Source organism: Amphiprion ocellaris, chromosome 11, assembly GCF_022539595.1.
Source record: "Amphiprion ocellaris isolate individual 3 ecotype Okinawa chromosome 11, ASM2253959v1, whole genome shotgun sequence".
In the NCBI taxonomy this organism is placed as follows: Eukaryota; Metazoa; Chordata; class Actinopteri; family Pomacentridae; genus Amphiprion; species Amphiprion ocellaris.
Genome location: NC_072776.1, coordinates 19,571,830 through 19,594,768, shown reverse-complemented (window position 1 = coordinate 19,594,768; position 22,939 = coordinate 19,571,830). Strand labels below are relative to the sequence as shown.

Below are 22,939 nucleotides of genomic sequence, written 5' to 3'. Positions count from 1 at the left end.
AATAACACTTTGAGTAACGCTATGGAATAAATTATTTTTAGCACTCACAGGAGTCAGTTAAAAATCAACACTGTGCTTGGAGCAATTTCACAATCAACACTCAGTGTTAAGCAGGTTTAGCACTCTTTGAGAAGTGTGAGAACGCGTGTTTGTTATTTGCGATAGAAGACAAAGTATTTCTGTCCAATTAAGCTGTTTATTTTCTAATATCAGTGCCTCAAAAAATCTTGATCAAGGACCCTTTCTGTTTGGAACAACCTCCTAGAAAAGGATGAAGTTTGATAGGAACAGAACATTTTATACAGTATGGTGAAATGTGATTGCTTATAGAACACAAACATATAATTCAAACATTGAAATGTGATTGGCTAAAGGTGCTGATAAACCGTGATTTAGACTCAGTTCTTCCTATGGTTGGTGCACAGATGTGTCCATATCTCTTGGCACACTATTCATCCAACCTCCAAGAACTACACCCTGTAAAAAGAACCCTCCTAGCTCTCTCCTGTCAATCTATTCCTTTCTTAAGCTGTGAAATTAACTCTTTGAGTGTCACATGTTCACTGGCGATTTTACTGTGTTGGTATAGAACCAGAGATGCTCTGAAGTCACAAATACTATAGAACAACACTCAGTCTGCTATCATGTTTCATCTCTACAAAAAGTGAAGGTAAATACACAACAAGTTCAGAGATTGAACATTTATAGTGAAATGTTAAAATGAAGAAATGCAACGTTCTACTTACCTGAGCGTACCGTGTAGCTACTTAAAATTTCCCCTTACAAACTCTGCTGGACTGTGCTTTAAACTCATTGTCAGTGGTCCTTTCACATGCAAATCCATAATGTAATGGTGATGCTTCTGTAAGTATACACAAAGAGTCTCTTACTACTCATATTCAACCCAAATGCATAGTAATTTTATCTTCTGTAAAAACCAAAATGGACCTAATAACTCATTTTTTGTATTTCCTGCTCATTGAAGAACTCCCTCCATCACAGCAGTCATTCTGCACCACACCTGTAAGACAGTAATCCATAACAGCAGCCCTGAAGTAGTCATCAGTCGAGTTGTGTCACCTCCGCCCGATGGTATGCAGCCCCAGTGTGAGGCTTTGTTCCAGCATATTTTATTCCTCCTGCAGAATAAGACTGAGACTGAATGTAACTTTCGGCTGTCAGAAAAGTAAGTGATCGCTTTAAAGTTTTGTCACTACAGAGAGCAGAAGTAAGGGTATATGGGGCCCCTGGACAGGTTAGATCACTGTGCTAAACAGAAACTCTTTTTAACTCCCTGTCTCTGTCACTCTCTCTCTCTTGCTCACTCGCTCGTCTGTCATGAGGGGTGACGAAAAGCCGAGACATTCAGACATCTGTGAGCAGAATGGTGGAGTTCAGAATTCTGAACAAACTGAGACGCAGACAAAAGGGTGTCAAAAAGTTGAAACATAAGTTTCAAATGTTTTTGGTGTTGGTTTGGTTATTCTATGAGAGTCCAGGTATTTCCTGTCCTGAATCATGGTGATGCATAGCTCATTCCAGAATTGGAGGGCATTTTATGTACCACCCATCAAATTTCAAATAATCCATGTACAAAATACTAAAACATGCAGTTGTTGTGTAAATGGACTTTTCCTGACACCAAATCTAAAAAAAAAAAAAAACCTAGATGAAAAGAATGTCTGAAAATATTTTTAAAATATCAAATAAGTCTGGAGTCCTCCCTAAAATGCCATTTTTCTCTTGTCCCACCTCCCTGATGACCAAATTGAATCTCAAATAAAACAGTTAATGAAAACAAGGCTCTAAATTGGTCTTTTTCATCCCAGTGGATCTTTGAGAACTTTGCCTTTACTTGTGGTAGATGTAGATAAGAGGCATGGTTTCCGAAATGCACTTTAAAAGAAACCCTGCAATTTCCACATTTGATAAACAATTGTTGTGTGTCTGTGTGTTACACAATTATGGTTCTTAAACTTGCACATTTTCTGCAAGTGAACCTGGGTTATTGTGGTTTATCTTAAACCAGCATTCACATGGTATTTGTATGTTGAGGGTGTTTGTTAGTATGAATATTTCTGCTCTCTATAGTTGCTGTGAAGTGTCTCCTTCACTGAGCAACTTCAATGTCAGCTAAGGCTCATGAGGAGACTCCAGCACCCTGAATCAGACAAATCAAATGCATTTCCTCAGCTTGGCAGCTATGAGGACGTATCCTTTCTCTGTGGCTCCACAAAGGAGCTCAAGGCCTGGAACTCCAAAGAGGGAAAACTGTACTAAAAAGACTTACAGTTCAGCTGAACTTTAAAATGTTATATTTGCACGGGGCGCATATTGTGGATATTCTCCCCCATCCCTAACAATGTTACTGTCAGCTATGCTATGAAGAAATCATTCCAAGGTCAGTGTAAAATGATTGCTGTGGCTGGTTCTTTCAACACATATTTACTATGACACGAGGCTGGGCATTTTTTCATTAAACATACACTAAGACGAAAACATTTTTTTCTTAATGTGCAAGATAGTTAAGCAAGAACAATATGACTTGTACAACCCGTAAGGCTGCCGTCATTATGCATTTTCTGAGACTACCTTGGACTGTCAGTTCCACATTCTTCAATTAAGTGGAGCACAAACATTAATGATTAATTTCAGCACAGTGAGAACAGAAAAGTCTGCTCAGTGACTCATCTGCTTCTGCTGTTTGAGCTTCTTTACATCAGCCTGATTATATGCAGACAGCTGGCAAGTACATGTTAGTATTGACAATGTAGGCATTTAAAAACAACCCTTTGTTACCAAGGAAAAAAGCTAATATTATTACAGAACCACCTTTATATGGAACTGAAAACTGTATATACACTACCGTTCAAAAGTTTGGGGTCACTCAGACCATTTCATGTTTTCATTGAAATGACTATTTTAGCCGTTTCCAGCTAAAATAGTCATTTACCATATTAACAATGTCTAGACTGTATTTCTAATTACTTTAATGTTTTTTTCATTAAAAAATGCTTTTCTTTCAAAAATAAGAACATTCCTAAGTGACCCCAAACTTTTGAAAGGTAGTGTAATGTGTATGCCTTGCATATTGTCCATGCACATTGAGTTACAACATATTCTGAAGAGCATTGGCCCTAAATTTAAAGTTCTGGTAGGTTTTTGCTTACTGGACAGAAAGAGCACATATATTTTCCAGATGCAGATGCAAGACAAAAAGGCTTTTGATTTAACCCAAACCATTAGGCAGACTGAATTTCAACATATAGTAAGCCTCATTTTTGGCCTGAAGTTTTCTGCTCTAAATTCCCTGAGGGGAAATAAAGCTAGATGACAGCTTAACTGGCCCCTTGGTATCTGAAACAGAAACGTGTCTTCAGGAAGAGTTTGATGACTCGTAAATATGCAGCAGTTTACCCAAAAATACTGAACCCACATCCATATTGTTGTCAAAACTTGAATAACTGCAGTTGCAAGATGTATGCAAATCAATCATTCATTCACAGAACTCAAAACAACGAAAATGCCTCAAAGCAAAAGTGCATATGGTTACACTGTTGGTCGTGTCCACATTGCCATAGCGACACCTGGCATAGTTCACTGTCAGGGTGAAGCTAGAGAGGAGAGATGCATAACACTGCTGACAAAAGGAGAATCAGTCAGCAATTATGTGGAATTATGTGAATATGGCAGCATGGTATTATCACCTCTAGGACATCACATAGAGCATATTCACAAACACAATCAACACAGACAATACACACTTACTGTGTTTCAAAAGACTGAAAAAAACATTGTCACAGTAAATGTGCAGTCCAGATCAGGTATATACAGTGCTGCAATCAATCCAGTGATGGATCCAGCTGTTGTTTGTCATGGAAACTGCATTGAAACCCCAGAACGACCAGAACCCCCGCAGGCCCAGCCCCAGGTCTGTGCACGGTTTGCTTTAAAGGCTTGCCTCAGCCCCTCCCAAAATACAAAACAAAAAAAAAGAAACACCCAACAATGGTAGACTTCTTCTCCTCTCTCCAGAGTACTGATTTCACATTCGCGTCCATTATGCATGAATGTCAATGGATGCAGTGAATCAGTGCAAAACAGAATAATAAATCATGTATTCCAAGGGTTCTTCCTGTCTTAAGCAATGCAGGAAAGAGAATTGAATGCCACAGCCTGCTTGGCAAAACAAGTTATTTTGGTGGGAAGAACAGTCTGATAGCTTGTATTGAAGAAATGTGGATGTTTTCTTTTTAGTTGCTTTGCAGTCTCCATACGCACACTAACGGTTTTTGTGCAATGGCTAGTGGTGTGCTAATAAAGCCTTAGACTAGGTAGAGCTGTTAAAGGAGGTTATTATCTGCCTTGGCAACGACCGGTTGGCAAATAACTGATAACATCTGAACACGCGCATGCCTCATTGTCTCAGAATCCTATGTGCATTTGGATATCTCAGCAACTTCAAAAGACAAGGGCGTTGGTGCCTGTATAGTTCTGAGCGCACATCTGTTTCACTGACAGGCAGAAAACAGAGAAGAAAGGGAGACGGAGAGGAGTGGGTGGAGGATGAGCTCGAGGGGGGTGTATGATAGGAGATACCCAGCGGCTGACTGCTAGTGTCAGGGGAGTTCAACAAAGTGCAGCATGGCCCTCCAGCTGGAGTTCAGAAAGAAGCGTCTGCATCTGTGTGTTTGTGTGCATCCCAGAACTTGGACTCGAGCACATTTGTCTTCGAGTATGTGTGTAAGTTGATTTCCAACTGATGTGTACACCAATGTGTGTGTGTGTGTGTGAGACAGAGAGAGAGAGAGAGACATGTCACAAGGGGTGGCAGGTGTGAGCTGTGGACCACAAATGAGGCCACTGACTGACGTCTCGTCTTTGTGGCCAAGCTTGCCCCAATTCATCCTCTCTCCCAGACTTCAAGCCCCTTTTCACTTTGATTGACAACTTGTCCTACTTCCCCGCAACACTTGGCTGCTGTATAATTAAATGTCAAATAACTGTTACCCATCACTCGGTCCGAAAATTTATTATTTGTGGCAAATAGAGCACTAAATCATAGATAGAGAAAATTCAAACTTATTTGCAGCCTCTGTGCTTTTGCATTGACCGAAATATTGCAGACAGTTGGATTGCTGCAGACCCTTGTTCCAAACTTAGTGTCTACCCACATTTCAAACCAAAGCATAAACTTTGGTTGCTAGACAGCAATGTCGAGCACTTGTCTGTACTTTCATCCTCAGTGTTTCACATCTGAAGACTCATTTTAGCAGATTGTTCACATTGAAGTTTTCAGTCACTTGACAGGAAACAACCGTGAGGGGCAAGTTCAATCTCTTTGACTACATAAATTGATTAGGTAAAATCAAAATATACAGATAACAGGAAAAATTGTAATATCTATGGAATGTGCAAAAGGTAGCAAACCTGAAAACACTGAAAAACGTTGTTGGGCCACTGTTTTTTTGAAAAGGTTAGATGTACAAACACCAAACACTTTGTCAGTCATCTGGTGCTTTAGCTTTGCTGGTGGAGAGTGATTTCAATCATGCTGATTTTAACTCAGGGGTTAGCACCTGCACCATGCAGCTACAAGATCCCCGGTACACATCCCGGTCTTCCTGTGATCTTTCTGCATGTTCACCCTCTGCATGTGTGGGTTTTCTCCAGCTTCTTCCCACAGTCCAAAAAACAGGCTGAGGTTTATTGGCGATTCTTAATTGTCCGTTAGTGTGAATGCGTGTGTGATTGTGTCTAGATGTAGGCCTGTGATAGACTGGTGACCTGTCCAGGGTGTCCCCTGCCTTCCCCCTAAGTTAGCTGGATTAGACTCCAGCCCCACTGTGACCTGAACGAAAATTAAGTGGTGTATAGTAAATGGAGGGATGGATTATCTTAACAGGACTCTGCCATTGGTGTCTAGAAAGACATAGAATATGATTGACAATAGTTTCATATCAACTGGTCAGTGAGCACGCGTAGCTGTCTAAGCATACATCTAAACTGGTTATGTTTTTCCAATCATTGATTTAGGCTTCACTCCAAGGCACTTTCCACACGTATATGGAAATTTAAAATGTAACTTCTTCTATGCTTTGTTACGGTGAATGCAGAGACTCGGATGCAGGGAAGAGATTACAGACACAGAAAGTTTAGAACGCTTTATTTACAATACTATAGAACAAAAACAATACTATTACTAGAAACAAGGAAACGGAAATAACTAACCTGGAATCTACGAGATGGATTGAGCCCTCTAGTGGGCTGACAGAATAGTTACACAAACAAAAACATGAAAACCTACATTTGGTAACACCAAGGCAGGAATCCCAAATATAGGAAAACTAGACACAACCAGAATTAACGCTCACAGTAATCCTAAAACAACTAACCCCAGAACAAATAACTACTTACAAACTACGACGTTAACCTGAGACTACAGGATACGAATTAAGAACAACTGTAAATACTAACATAGGAAAACAGTAGTCTGGTAATGCTCAGGAACAGAGACTTAACTGACTGCTACAAAGGGATGGAGTTCGGAATGGAGGGGGAGACCAGGCTCAACCAGTCCAGGTAGGAGAGTCTTCTCCTGAGATGTTTAAGCAGCGGTGGAGTAGCTGAAGTGGAGGTGTGAGCTACGGAGGGAATCCTGGCTTTTCCACAGACTGTTGTCCACCTAGACGGTGATGGCGTCTCAGGTGGCGAGGCTTTGGCCGGCAGCAGGTGCTTTCTCCAGGTGGTTTCAGGATGGAAGGGTGGCAGAAATCCAAACGGAGAATCCGGGAACAGAAGCAGGCAGGAGTCATAACTAAACAAAGAAAACAGGATTACTGAAAGCATTAAAACAAAGGCGAAGACTAGAACTGTGCCAAGCACTGTGTTCATTGTTCACAGTCCCACCTCCAGGACAGAGTGGTGTCTGATTATAAAGTGGAGCAGGAGTAGCTTGATTGCATGACTTCCACCTGTACACAATCACCCAATCACTAACTCCAAACACCTGCTTCAGCCTTCTACGCCAGTGCACACCTGAGAGTGAGAGAGTGAGAGAGGGAGAGAGAGGGAGAGAGAGAGAGAGAGAGGGAACAGAGCTGGAGGAGGAGGAGGAGGAAGCACCGCCACTGATCACAGCCTCCGGCTGTGTTCATGACACTTTAAGGCCTTTTGTCCACATGCAAACACTGTTTCACATCTCTGCAAGCTGACCTTCTGAAAAATGCCTCCCAGATATTCATAAACTCTTTTTGCAATAATGACATGTTAATACAGAATAATGCCTGTGATGTCAGAGTGAGGCAATTTTGTGTAATGATGAACATGGCCAAAGTAGTGCTCATGCTAACTACACTAGCAGGACATTTTACATCTTTACACATCATTGTATAGTTACTCTTTTACCATATCAAGGAAAAGAGATGTTAGAATAAGTCAAAACATGTGATCTCCATTTTCAAAGATACTGGAACCAGTAATACATTTTTTCAAGCCTTTCATTGGCCAACATGGTTTTGGTGCTAGGGTTATATTGTCACCTGCTGTTTTCACAGCCTGTTGACAAGACTTCATTTTTTGTTTGTTTTTGGTTTTTGTTGAGACTGAAAGAAAAAAAACTGTTTTAAAACAATCTGAGTGTTTATTTGCAATTTGAATTAATTGGAAAGAGTTTAACTCCTGAGTATATGAGGACTCACAATTAGCATTGCATGTCATTACAAAAACAAAGACATAAAGCCTAAAGAGGCACAGATCATGATGAAGGTATAAAACCATTTCTAGAGCTGTGAGTGTTCCCAGGAGCACAGTGGCCTCAGTAATTAGGAAATGGAAGCAGTTTAGAACCTGAGTAACCAAATAAGTTGTGTGTTAGTCAGGGAGGAGATTATGGACAGACTTCCTAACAGGATATTATCACATGTTGACATATAAACAGCTATTTTTCCACTACATTGATGCAGGATTTGGCATACAGAGTTTTATTTTTAATACTTCTGCAAGTGGAGAAGATGCCTGGTTCATGTCCCGGCCTGGGACTGGGATCTTTCTGCATGGAGTTTGCATGTTCTCCCTGTACATGTGTGGGTTTTCTCCAGGTTCTCTGGCTTCCTCCCACAGTCCAAAATCACGCTGAGGTTTATTGGTGATTCTAAATTGTCCGTAGGTGTGAATGTGAGTGTGATTGTTTGTCTCTATATGTAGCTCTGTAATAGACTGCTGACCTGTCCAGGTGTCCCCTGCCTTCACCCTAAGTCAGCAGGGATAGATTCCAGCTCCCCATGACCCGAATGAGGATTAACCAGTGCATAGATAATGTATGTATGGATGTATAAATGAACTAAGAATAAAACCATGACCCATCTGACTTGATGAGTTCTTACAAAAGATTTTTGTTTAAATTTAAAGCTGCATTCATGTTCTTGACAGCCTATGGTCAACAAAATAAACTATAAACCTGATTAATGTAAGAGAAGTTAAGTTTAACAAAAAATCTAACAAACGCTGTTTTCTGTTTCTGTTATCAGTATTGGTGAGAGCAATGAGACTGAACTATAACACTATCATTGTTCACCACAAAACCAAAACAGGACTGGACTGAAAGCCACTAAAATCTCTGATGAGATAAAGAGTTGATCATAATTTACTGTGGGTTCTTCATTAAACGTGATTTTTACACATGCTACCCAATGCAAAATTTTAAAAATTGAAAGAGCAGCTTTAAATAATTGCCTAATTACAAGTAACTGAACTACTGCATGATTATGAAGATCATCTACTACTGCTGGAACATATCGACAATATCATTCCTTTTCTCTTATTTGTCATGTGTCCTTCTTTTCACCTTTTTGTTGCAATATAATTTGCAATATTGTAGCTCTGAAATATACACTATCGTACAAAAGTTTGGGGTCACCCAAGCAATTTCATGTTTTCCATGAAAACTCACACTTTTATTCATGTGCTAACATAATTGCACAAGGGTTTTCTAATCATCAATTAGTCTTTCAACACCATTAGTTAACACAATGTAGCATTAGAACACAGGAGTGATGGTTGCTGGAAATGTTCCTCTGTACCTCTATGTAGATATTCCATTAAAAATCATCTGTTTCCAGCTAGAATAGTCATTTACCACATTAACAATGTCTAGACTGTATTTCTGATTCATTTGTTATCTTCACTGAAAAAAAAAGCTTTTCTTTCAAAATAACGACATTTCTAAGTGACCCCAAACTTTTGAATGGTAGTGTATATCAAATACATATTTTAAATGTTTTTTATTATTGTCTTTTTGGCAAGTAGTCCCATTTATCTTTTTGAAGAGAGATGTTTAAAAAAATAATGTGAATGAAGACAATAGTAGGAGACAGAATCCATTTCACACAATGAAAGTTGACGTGTGGGTGCCAAGAAGCAGTCAAAGCTCAAAGTCCAGCGTCACTCCAGTGTGTCTGAACCACGTCTGAAAAGACAACAGGTGAACAAAGAATTGACAGTTTAGCTCCACACAGAAGTTACTTTACTCATAAGAATACACAGTAAATATCTCTTCCAGTTTGAAACTTCATAGTCCCGTCAAGCACAGCAGAGATGCAGTATTATATGACAGCTCAAAGACCTTGGAGAATGGCATATTATCATCCAGCCATCAAAATATGCAGTTTCATCCCACTTTCTTAAACATACTTAGTATAGCAACGTTAATGGTACAGAAGGTTGACATAAAAATTGGACCAAATCCTTCCTCTCATTTCCAAAGGACTAGAATACATCAGAAAGGAAGGTATTGATTTTTCAGACAGTAACCTTATCCTTCTTTCTCTCCATTACTCGACTCTCCAAAAGAAGCTTGTACCTCCTGTTTTTAAAAAGCATTACAGGCATCCATTCAGAGCACATCTTCTCAAAAGATCCTCACGGTTGTTTCTTCTCTTAATGCACAACATGTGTCAATGTCCTGTCTTGTTGTGAGCAAATACAATCATCTCACAAGAGCTTTACATTTTTAATGATGTGCATCCGGAGCTGCTGTTAAGCATTTTCTCCCAAGCCTTTAATTTTTTCAAGAGCGCTGTGATTGAGGACATGCTGTGCATTAATCTGTGTATGAATCAGAGTATCTGTACAAAGTACTTAAGGCTTTTTTTTTTTTAATAATTATAATAATAATAATGGATCTTTGTTTGTTAACAAAGCCTGGTAATCTTCCTACAAATCCATAAACAGTCAGCTGAAATACGATTGACTTCTTTCACTTTGGACATCCGGTTGGATTTTAGGCCTTTTTAAAAATTCACTCATTAATAAATGTTTAAAGTGTTTATATATTCATTTATCCATCAAATCAGAGCACTCGAGTGTTTCCTGTAACCATACTTCTGTTAAATTATCAATGCAAATATATATATATAATATATATATTAATATATATATATATATATATATATATATATATATATATATATATATATATATATATATATATATATATATATATATATATATATATATATATATATATATATATATATATAGATCAGGATGTAAGAGACAAAGCCAGAATAGAAGAATAAAAAAAAAATGCTGTTCATGTTTGCACTTAATAGTAAAATTGAGCAAGACAATGTAAAAGGCTTACATTTCAGAACTAAAAAGTGTCTAGCTCACTAATAACGCTGGTGTTACAATCATCAGCAGATTGTTGTTCTATTAAGCTGCAAAACATGTCTTCAGCTCTTGCCCCATTTGTTTGGACATCAGATTTGGAGAATGCAGACATCATAGTCTGTGGCTGATTGCTGGTCTGATGTGTATTAAGATGCTCGAGTTAAAAAAATAAGTCAGCATTACAGTGTAAACACAAATGGACTGATCAAGAAGACAAACATGGACTTGGTGGACAATTGGTGTGACTTTTCCATGTTGGACAGCGCTGAAAGAAAAAGCGGACTAAAGACGGACATGGATGTTGTCTTACCGGTTGGATAGTTTGTAAAATATTTTAAGTGGGCAATGTAGCTTTAGCATTTATATCATGAGCTCATGTATTCCTCTGGCGCAGTTTTGATTTAAAATGTACCATAACATCATACATACCAAATGCTGTTGCCTCGATGTCTCACATACAGATTGTGCAGTGTGCATATTCTCCATTTTTTTCCAGTGCAGCAATACACTTGGGTGTTGTTTTTTTGTACAATTTTTCATAAAAAACAGATTCTCCCGATATTTATAGATCCAAAGTATGCTTTTTTCACTTTACAGACCTTTTCATTGTGTGATACACTACCATTCAAAAGTTTGCCGTCACTTGGAAATGTCCTTATTTTTGAAAGAAAAGCAGTTTTTCTTTCAATGAAGAAGACACTAAATTAATCAGTCGAGACATTGTTAATGTGGTAAATGACTATTCTAGCTGGAAACTGCTTTTTTAAATGGACTATCTCCATAGGGGTACAGAGGAACATTTGCAGCAACCATCACTCCTGTGTTCTAATGCTACATTGTGTTAGCTAATGGTGTTGAAAGGCTAATTGATGATTAGAAAACCCTTGTGCAGTTATGTTAGCACATGAATAAAAGTGTGAGTTTTCATGGAAAACATGAACTTGCCTGGGTGACCCCAAACATTTGAATGGTAGTGTACATGTTGGCATCCGAAAGGGTTGACATGTATTAACTATATGCTACCATTTTGAATGAATTCTGAATCTCTCAGTATTTGCAAATGTATTAAGGTCACATTGACACAAGCTGAGGATGGTTATTCATACTTCACCTTGAGATAAGCACTGCACTTAAAACTGAATCCACACCCTCCCTCTCTCATACATACAGCTGTAGCAACACTGGCACTTCCCCTCTCTCTTTCTCTGAATATTAGTTTTCCTTATCTTGTTTTTGTCTGTTTATTAAGACTTAAATACTCTTGCTGGCCACAACATTCAAACCACTGACACATGTAGTTAATAACTAGTGGTGGGATGCAGTTTAAAAAAAAATCGAATTAATTACAGGCTTTGTAATTAATTAATCGTGATTAATCACACTTTGTCAGATAGCAATATTAGACACAATAAGCAAAGGTTTTCAGTTCAAATAAATGCTAGTTGATGACTGAATTGGAACAGGACAAAGATCCCAAGATGTTGACCTTTCCTCTGATTGCCCATGATTCCTATGTGACTGAGTGTTAGCGGGATATGTGTGAATGAGTCTCATCCACACAAGCCATGCACACTGCAACCCTCAGGACCTCAAAGATCAAACATCCTAGTGCCAGACACAACAGGGCAGCCCCAGAGGTCCTGTGTCCATGTCCTGAAGGGTCATAGCTGTTTTGGAGGCGACACAATCTTAGGCAAGTAACCACAGAAGCTCCAGTTTTGTCTGATCTAATGTATTGTTTCGTTTGATAGCTCATAGTCGCTATGTTGATTCAAAAAGTGTACTCCTCTTTTCACTTGACATGTATTGCATACAGTCCATAGCTGCTCTGCATGAAAAACTGAGATTACCCGAGTCCAGCTACTGCATTGAAATGATTTGTTTACAATATGTCTTGAATCCTTTTATCAACACCAGTACACACACATGCAGAACTGTACATGTAGGCAGTGAAATACTGCATTTAGCTTTTCTAAACACAGTTTCACACTTTACGGCACACCCTTCACACATACACCCATGCACACACGCCGGAGCTTAATCAGCTGAAGGAAGTGGCATGCATTTTGTGTCTAATTGAAAGTTAGCAGATGGCTGTGGGCTTTCATAAAGGAAATTCAACATCAGGTGCAGAGACATTTTGAAAAAAGTCCTGTCAGGGGTGCAAAGAAAAATGTGAACAAATCTCAGTTCCGTTAGATCAGACACAGGCAGGCCCGCACCCAAGAGGGAACCTCCAATCGATACTAAAACAGTGAGAACAAGTCCACGCCAAGACGCAAGAGAGCGATAATGAGAGCGGAGAGAAAGAGGTAGGGGGTGAGAAGGCGTAGACGGGGGGTGCCTGGAGGACTGTGACATAATCGGAGCTGCAGCCCAGTGAGAAAAACTGCAGTGAGTGGATGAAGGGAGCAGGCGAGGAGCAGTAGCATTTAGCTTTTTAGCATATGTGAAAATGAGATATTTTTTTACACTCAAAGTCTGATAAGCATGAATCTCGACTCTGTTTCTAAGTAATTAAACACATATTTTTAATAATGGGAAAGACATATGATCATACTGGTGCAATAAACATGTGGACGCAGACAGCCAGAGGGTAAGCTCCAGTGCCTCTCTCCTCTCTTTTGCCTGGAAGCAAGTTTGGCCTTTGATCGTTATTTGGACTTATATCTAAGCTTGCTGCTGCAGTGGGGTAGTTCTTGGAGCAGTACACAGCTTATTAGATTTTGCAGGAGGAAGCACTCTACTCTCCCTGAAAAATGAGGATTAAATCGTCCTGCAGGAAAGGCTGAATTGCCCCTCAATTGATGTGGTTACGCAGCAGGGAGTACATAGCACGCCTGGCACAATGCACACGGTATCACTACGGATGGGTCCCTTATGGACAGGCTAATGTGGCTTCTTATCAACATTTGATCCAAATTGCATCATGTTCTTTTAATGAGGTTGCACTTCAGCTTGAGGGTGTGTTTCCCAGCAACTGGAATAATAAATCAGGTTCAGGCATATGTGTGAGCAGACGTATGCTTTTTGATGTAAAGTATGTAAGTTGATGCTTATTGGTCATTCCGTGTCCCATCAATTCCCGCCGCCCACTACATGCTGAGCTCATCTGATTCAGTATCCGTACATAATGTACACCTGCATGACATACGCATGTGCTCAGCGCTAGGTAATTTTGTTTGTGGGTACATCTATAGTCACATTCTAAGTTACCATGATTTCTGATTATCAATAACTGATAAACAAATGCTACATTTCTAAACAAAATGATGCATTTCTGACCATTCCATTTTGGGGGAATGAACAACATTTGCGGAGTACTGCACTCTCTGAGTGCTTTTCTTGTTTGCAATGGGAACAGTATTTTTACACTAAGCTAGAAATGCAGTACAATATGACGAGGCACTATGCAGCTTCCACTCTGTGCTGAGAGGTATTCGCTTGGGGTATTTTTCTGGTTGCAGAGTGTTGACAGATGTTCTATTACAATAGAGGCGGAGCAGGACAAATAGCACACCGACCAATTATTCAACTCTGCTCTTGAACCCAAACAATGATACACACCCAGATCCTCCCTCACCCACAAAGTCATGAACACACATAGATTATAGGGACGTTCTCCGTTTCTATGGGCTACATCCTTCCCTTCATCCTGAACAAGGGCCTGATAAAGAACTCTATCTTGTGTTGGTATTTTGACATTTCAGCCTTGTATTTTTTAAATTGTTTACAATGCGATTGCCACACATTCACACTTGGATAAAAATGTCAACAGTGTGATTTTGAAGATCATGTTTTTTCTTTCCTGGAATGAACCTCTGTACCAACGGGTGGTGTAGCAATCAGTGAGGTTGCTTGATGTTCAGAGCTGCACAAAACATTGTTTAGGTTTGAAAGGTATCAGCTACACAAGTGCCTCTGTAGCCTATGGTTAAATGATTATTATGATTATAGCTATGGCTCTATAGACACGAGACTAGAGCAAAAACAATAGTTGTCTTCATTTCAAGCATTTGTCATGCATTTGTCTGACTGAAACTAAACACAGAAAGGAGCTCCCTGGAACAACCATATTATAAGCAACTTACACACTGCTTATATGTGAAACTGTGTGTTCAGTGTGTGTTGTAATAAATGTCTGCAAGCTTTCTGACTCATTAATTATCTAACACAACTATAACTTTTTGTCTTAGATGCCATTGTAATTCTGGCTTGTAATGGGTCTAAGAATATAACTAAAGGAGCACAGTTCACATCCTTTTCTTGTAATGACAGAAAAAATAGGTTGAATCTGCACAAGAAATTCATGAGTGTTTTCTTTGCCCATTCTTTACCCTCCCACCAAGTTTTATGAAATTTAGTAGCACAGGACTTAGTGGAGGAACCAGTTGCTACTGTTTATTGCTGGTGGGAGCTTTTATCTGATATAATATGTGAAAATGTTCTCATTGAAAGGAGAACTGAACACTTGGTCCAGCCTGCATCTGCATTTTGCTCAGCTGATTTTAGGGAAGAGAAACAAATTCTAAATGCAGCATATTAATTTGCGGTAGATACAGAGCTGTGATCATTATTATCCAAGGTCTACTGTTAAGACGTCCTTCTGCAACAGCAGGAATGTTGCCTTTATATCTCTGCACCCACCCTAATGTAAATGCTGTGAATGAATAGAATTCTGAAATTCTACATTTCTGCAATTTTATTTAGCATGTGTTCTTTTTTTTTTCCAAAGTGACCTACATCTGGGAGTAGATACGACACAAGCAAGGATCTAATCAGGAGAAAACAACCTGGATACGAGCCATACAGCAAGTTTAAATGTGATAATAGGACCTTGGTGCCTACAGGCAGTGCAGGAGGTAACAGGAATTTTTTTTTTCCTTTTTTTTTCTCTTTTGCAGTCTGTCAAGTGCAAAGGTGTTCATTGAAGAGCTGGGATTTTAGTGTTTTCTTAAAGACTGAGAGGAATATACAGGGTGATTACGTCAGCTGTTAAGTTGCCCCAGACATACACTACCGTTCAAAAGTTTGGGGTCACTTAGAAATGTCCTTATTTTTGAAAGAAAAGCATTTTTTGTTCAATGAAGATAACATTAAATTAATCAGAAATACAGTCTAGTCTGGTAAATGACTATTCTAGCTGGAAATGACTGATTTTTAATGGAATATCTCCATAGGGGTACAGAGGAACATTTCCAGCAACCATCACTCCTGTGTTCTAATGCTACATTGTGTTAGCTAATGGTGTTGAAATGCTCACTGATGATTAGAAAACCCTTGTGCAATAAAAGTGAGTTTTCATGGAAAACATGGAATTGTCTGGGTGACCTCAAGCTTTTGAACGGTAGTGTAGGTTAGCCATAATAACCATGCCACACGGCTACTTGTTATGTTGACTTTTCTTAGTCTAAGAAGAGTGTTTAAAATGATGAATGTAAAAATCGTGTTTGTTTGGAAAGATGCAGGAGGATGTAGCTGCTTGCCCTAATATGCTGCTGTGTGTGAGTCCTCATTGCTGTAAGTCTTTAGAATAGAGGTGTCATGTGCAGAGTTAGCATGAGGCACAGAGCCACAGCGGCCACATTCAGGGGAAGCATGCCAGGTTGGATTGAATCAGGTTGATCCTTTTTGTGCATTTAAATCTTGAAAAGAGAGTCATACAGTATATCAAAGACTGTCCAGACATTTATTTTATTTACTCCCACTAAGCACATCATCTAGCCTCATTTAGCCCCTTTAAAGAGACACATGGTTGGACAATCATTCCATGCCAACAGTGGGCTATTCATTCTTCTGGAGGATTTATGCCTGAAGCTTTTTGGCAGCATTTTGCATTGGAGATAAAGAACTGGCTGCTGGAGGGAGTGTGAACAGTAAACACAAAACCCAGCGACCAGATTTGGGATTCAGTGCGTAACATCATGTTCTGAAAACACCTCCATTTAAGTGTTTTAGCCCAACTTCAAAAGGTCTCCGTTTGCATGCATGTATGTGCATGCCTGTGGGTGTGCATGCAAGAATCCAGGCCATTTGTTTGTACACATTTATTTGTGTACTGAAATATGTCGGGACATTATCATTCTGCAACACCTTTTCATCCCACTTGACAGAACTAGCTAAATGGTGCGAGGTCCTGGAGCATAAAATGCATTTAGAAATGCATGCAAGTGACAATGAATTGCCTATAAATAACTTTGAATTACTATACTCCCCATTAAACAGCTCTGTTCACACCAGCTGTATATTAGCAGAGTAAGCATGTTATAAAAAAAAAGAAGTGAAGAAAAATTAAGATGTCGTATAATTCCACTTGTGAGCCACCCACGCAATTAGACAGAGAGCCATGCATATGTTCACCAGTTGCTGTGATGCTAAGCCATACCTGCCAAATGCTGAGTTCTAAAAATAAGGATGGCTCTCCAATGCCAGCACACATACTGCCTTCAAACTTTCTCTACAAACTCCCTCGTAGTACTGGCTAAATATAATGGCTTCCATTGCAGGATAAACTTTCCTCAGCGTGGCAGATGGTCATGATTTACATGTAAAACAACAGTCTTATCTGCTGCTCCTGGCTGTAGCTGCAAGAGCAGTGGGTAAAATGGCATCCTTTCCCCCACTCTTCAGCCGTGCCCCGAAGGAAGAATACTCACACATCTGTTACTGACCTGCAAGCTGGCTAATGAAGAGCAGACGGTGGACTTATACCTCACCACTGGAGCAAGCAAGCATGCACGTGTGTGTGTGCGTGTGTGTAAAAGCTGTCCAGATGAATGCTGAGTGGATGCTCCAGCAGTGTTATTCCTCACATCAAATAGGTAGTTAAAGCACAAGTGAAACTGCCTCGCACATGGAAGTGCTCCAGTTTCACAGTATAAGACACAGAGGAGGAAGAAATAGATTGATGGCAACTGAAAAACAAGTTCATGCTGTGTTCCGATGCGTTTACAGAGGAACTGAACCAGGGAAAAACACGTCTAAGAGCCAAGAGATGTGACTGTCAGGGAGCTCAAAAAGACAGTCTAAAAAAAAAGAAAAAAAGTCTCTGATAGCATTTTTTTAATCAAAGTTATTATTATTATCATTATTGGAGAGACATGCAACAAAGGATCCAGCACTAGATGGGTAGGGACTCCAGGGCAAGACCTTGACCAACTACATAAATGTGGGTTTTATGTATTACAATACTTAATTTCTATGGATGCTACAGCCTTTGAATAATCTAAAACCCATGCACATAAAAATACATAAATGAATGTATGTGATATGAGTACACAAAACAGTATCTGGTAGGAGAAAAACTTTTTTTTTTTTTTTTTTTTTTTTGCCTTTCTGCTTTACCTGCACAAATGTGTGAGCACAGGATGGGGACAAGTGCTCCCTGGACCCTCCCCATATGATGCTAAATGAAACACCTTCTCATTAGGTTGATTTTTGAGACTTTTGGGGCGCTATCATTAGCTAAAACTCCTCTCCTTTGTGTTGATTGGATGTTGCTGCTATCGACTGACTAACCAAATGCTTTTGAATAATGACAGTTTTTTTTTTTTTTGTTGTTGTTGTCTATCCAATATGGTTGAGCACTGCAGGTCCATAAAATTGTCTGGATCAGTAAAAGACACCTACGACAAGGTAAGGTAAAAAATTCTAAATTTTTATGCCAAAATGTAGATTTTTACCCCTTACAAAACACAGAGACAACAATGCTAAACAAAATGTAATAAATGTCTGTACTTACATCATTAGCATCATTCAAAGCCCAGACTACAGGATTTATACAAATAGGTCAGAGGTCAGTGGTACAGACTGTAGTACCATCGTCTGCTACCTTTTACCTCCACTCCACTGCAATGCAGAGACAAATATTGTGCTTTTTACGGTACATTTAAATGATAATTTTAGGGTTAGGTACCTGTTAGTGGTTGGATATATTAGGTAGCAAGTGAACATTTTGTCCTTAAACATGATGTGTTAGAAGCAGGGAAAATGGGCAAACATAAGGATTTGAGCAAGTCTGACAAGGGCCAAATTATGATGGCTAGACGACTGGGTCAGGCCATCTTCCAAACTGAAGCTCTTGTGGGGTGTTCCTGGTCTGCAGTCGTCAGTACCTATCAAAAGTGGTCCAAGGAAAGAACACTGGTGAACTGGCGACAGAGTCATGGGCGGCCAAGACTCACTGATGCATGTGGGGAGTGAAGGCTGGCCCATATGAGCTGATCCAACAGACCAGCTACTGTTGCTCAGATTGCTGAAGAGGTTAATGCTGGTTCTGATAGAAAGGCATCAGAATACACAGAGCATCAGTTTGTTGCGTATGAGGCTGCATAGCTGCAGACCAGTCAGGTTGCCCATGTTGACTCCTGTGCAACGCTGAAAGCACCAATAACTGACACGTGAGCACCAGAACTGGACCACGGAGCAATGGAAGAAGGTGGCCTGGTCTGATGAATCCCATTTTCTTTGGCCAGGATGCACTATGGGAAGAAAGCAAGCTGGTGGAGGCAGTGTGATGCTTTGGGCAATGTACTGCAGGGAAACCTTGGGTCCTGCCATCCATGTGGATGTTACTTTAAAATGTACCACCTACCTAAGCATTGTTGCAGACCGTGTACTTTAATGGAAATGGTGGCCTCTTTCAGCAGGGTAATGCGCCATGCTACAAAGCAGAAATGATTCAGGAATGGTTTGAGGAGCACAGCAACGAGTTTGAGGTGTTGACTTTGCCTCCATATTCCCCAGATCTCAGTCCAATCCAGCATCTGTGGGATGTATTGGACGAACAAGTCCAATCCATGGAGGCCCCACCTTGCATCTTACAGGACTTTAAGAATCTGCTGTTAACATTCTGGTGCCAGATACCACAGCTCACCTTCAGGGGTCTAGTGGAGTCCATGCCTTGAAAGGTCAGGGCTGTATTGGCAGCAAAAGGGGGACTGACACAATATTAGACAGGTGGCCATAATGTTATGCCTGATCGGTGTATATCCACTATTATATGATATAATAATTTGTCGATATATAAACATCCATTGTTGTGAATTAACAAAATCATGTGTCATGTGCACATGCTTCATTTGCATAGGTTATACGGCAAATTAAATGACATTGAAAGTTTGTGTTAATTAATAGGAACACAGGGAAGATTTTTACCATATTTAAAAATGACGTTTTCACAAGAAAAGATGTTGGGAAAAGAAATCTCCTAAGCATGTTCTAAAATTGGATCAATGGTTTCTACTTGGTCTACATTGCTAATTTTGTTTGCTGTTTGGTGTTGGGCAGGTAAAATGGTTAATGATCCAGATTTATATAATGCTTTGTAACCATACCTTATCATTCACTCATGATTCAGGGCCTAGGATTGAGCCGCTAACCTTTCGATTTGTGAACCTGCTCTATCATCTGACTCATGATGTGTAGGACACAATTGTAATGGCTGGAAGCTGATGAGAGCAGAGTAAGCTAGACCAGATGACCAAAATAGTCACACAAAATCTAATAAAATGTTGCTGCAACAGCAGAATGCAAATGCAGAATTGTGTTGTAATTCTCTGATGGCTTGTCAGGTGACCCCTTTTACATGCTTGTTACACATAGCAATTTGTTCCATCATTAATGTAAAAAAAACACTGATGTTCACTCTTTTTATTCATTCCCCTCCTCTGCAGTCATGGTGAGGGTTATCAGAAATAATGGGTAGAAGTCATGGAAAAGGGCACCAGCAGCGACCAAACACTGCACCTCCATGTGCTCCCTCTCAGTATCAAACCACACATGCATACAAACACACAAAGCCAAACACTAAAAGGTCAGAGAGGTTTTGTTTTTATCGTGAGTGATGTCAATGTCCTGTCACCCTAAGCCATTCTGAAAGTGTTGCAATACTGAGCCTCTCTGTTTTAGTGACACTTTGGTCCCGAAAGAGCCCTCAGGCTCTCAGGCTGAAAATGTATCTCTCTGTATCCAACCTACAGCTTGCCAGGACAGTTCTGTCTGGAGGCACTTAGGGGGCACAGAAGGGTACATCTCGCTCTCTCTGTCTTTCTTTTTTCTTCTCTTTGGCTTTCTCTAGTTATTTATCTTTCCTTACAACCACAGAGTAATGTTCCATATGTACCAAAGATACAAATCATCTTTAAAATAAAATGTAGGATGCTACGATTTTCAGATAATGCCTGTCCTCACACAAACCAGAGAGAAGGATGAACTTTATCACGGATCGTGCTTCTTTTATGTGTGCTTAATTGCCGTTACTTAAGTGTCTTTTCAATGGGCGATGTCATTTATGCCACTACCTCTTTACTGAGTAGCCATTCAGGATCAGCTACTGTATAATTATCCCATTGATCCTGAAGATGCACTGTCATGTATCAGAGCTCATCAGACTCAGAAGCTTGTTTTCTGTTCATTAGAGATGCCATGGAGGAACTTCATAGTAGTCCATTAAAACAATTTGAAAAGCATGGAGAAAAATGCTGTTGTTAGCTTTTCATAAATATGATTTGTAAAGTCCCACATACGAAAGTCACACACAAAGTATGAATGATGCTTTGTGAGATGTGTTGAGAAAGGTTTGTATTAATCTGAGGTTCATCCCCCCCGATTATCTTCATCATCTTTTGATCAAAGATATCAATACCATAACTGTATGTTATCTGATGTGGGTGGAGCAATTGTACTGATATAATGATTATTATAATATTAAGGAATAAATTATTTTATATACAGTATGTTTAAACATAGTCGATTTGCTTGCAAATTTCAGAAAAAAATTATTTCTCTGCCTGCAGAGAAAATTAAATAAAAATTATTTCACAGTTTTAAATTCTAATCTAATTTTTAACATATACAGCCCATTGGTTTGTGGACTACTGTTTTACTTTAAAATTTACCAAACTCGCCAGCTAAGATTTTTGAAACCATTCGAAATGTGCACAGGGTGGATCTGACTGAGAACTCAAGGACACTACATAAACTCATATAGTCGCAATCATGAGGCAATTGCATCATAAAACATACCCTGCTTCAACATCTATTTTACTCTACATGAGACCATAATTGACAAAATAAACACCATGTTGTGTATTAAAAATCTTGAAACTAAATACTGAGACGCTAAATCTCACATTAAAATGTTTACGAGGTAGCAAATCAAATTTGAAGTAAGGCCACTTTTCCATAGATTTCTATGTAATCAGATATCTTTTTGCAACTAGAGGACGCGCCCCCTGGTGGCTGTTAAAATAATGCAGCTTTAAGACACTAGCTCATTGGCTTCATTGTTCAGACCAAGAGGCTACATCCATCTTCTATAGACTGCAGTCTGTGGTTCTAGTATTGCAGTTTCCCCGCATTTATCAAAGAGGCCAGAAAACATGCTTCCAGCAGGTCCTTTGTCAAAAGTGCTGCATTTTAGAATACAGCAAAAACAAAACAAAACAAAAAAACCCTGGAAGGATCGATTGCATTTGTTTAAATAAAAGTATGTAGTTTTCCACTTGACACTTTGGCAAAAGGTGTGTTTTTTTTTGTCAACATGACACAAATACATATGCTGACAATGGTGGCAAATAGTATTTTGTAGAAACATTTTTAATGACTAATACCAGGACCAATACCACACTCACCCCTTAAATAGTTTCAGTATGAAACAGCCACAGGTATTAAAAACTAAACCAAACATTTTTGAGGAGTAAAAGCTCCAGATGCATTAGTAGTAATTTAATTAAACTCTATGCTATTAGACAACAAGGCGTCACATGTACAATACTAGAAAAGCACTCAGAGAGCACAGTACTCTGCTCAGTTGACGTATCATTTCCAACGGATGAAATCTTTAATTTAAAAAAAGACCTTGCGCTGAGCACAGGCATGTGTTATGCATGTTCATGTTGTGTAAGGATACTGAATTGCATGTAAATTACTCTTATAAAGGTCTGTTGTTCAGTTCATCACTTTTGGCAAGCCTTTGGTTCGCTAATGTTAAAATAACCGTTCCCTCCATGCTTTTACTTTGAAGATGTATTCTTAATGTTATGGGCTTTTATTTTGTCACCATTCCAACGGCACAGGAAATATTTATCTAAGAACCGGTTTCTTGACATGACGAAGACGGTTCCACACTGTTGCTGTCTAGCAAAGGAAGTGTCTACATGCAGAGAGGAAACTTTGGAATGTCAGTATAAAACAATCACTGAAAAACAGAAAAAAAAGGGAATCATAATTAGTCACAAAAGAGTCTTATCTGGGGATAGTACAATAC

The 22,939-nt window shown here is 39.3% G+C and overlaps 1 long non-coding RNA gene across 1 annotated transcript; it reads right to left on the bottom strand.

Annotated features, from left to right (window-relative positions):
- Positions 1-6,149: 6,149 nt before the first annotated feature.
- On the bottom strand, positions 6,150-7,028 carry LOC129350094 (uncharacterized). The gene is made up of 2 exons (XR_008603329.1): positions 6,910-7,028; positions 6,150-6,817 (listed from the first exon to the last, which is right to left on the bottom strand). It is a non-coding gene; the product is annotated as an uncharacterized LOC129350094 (long non-coding RNA).
- Between the last annotated feature and the right edge of the window lie 15,911 nt (positions 7,029-22,939).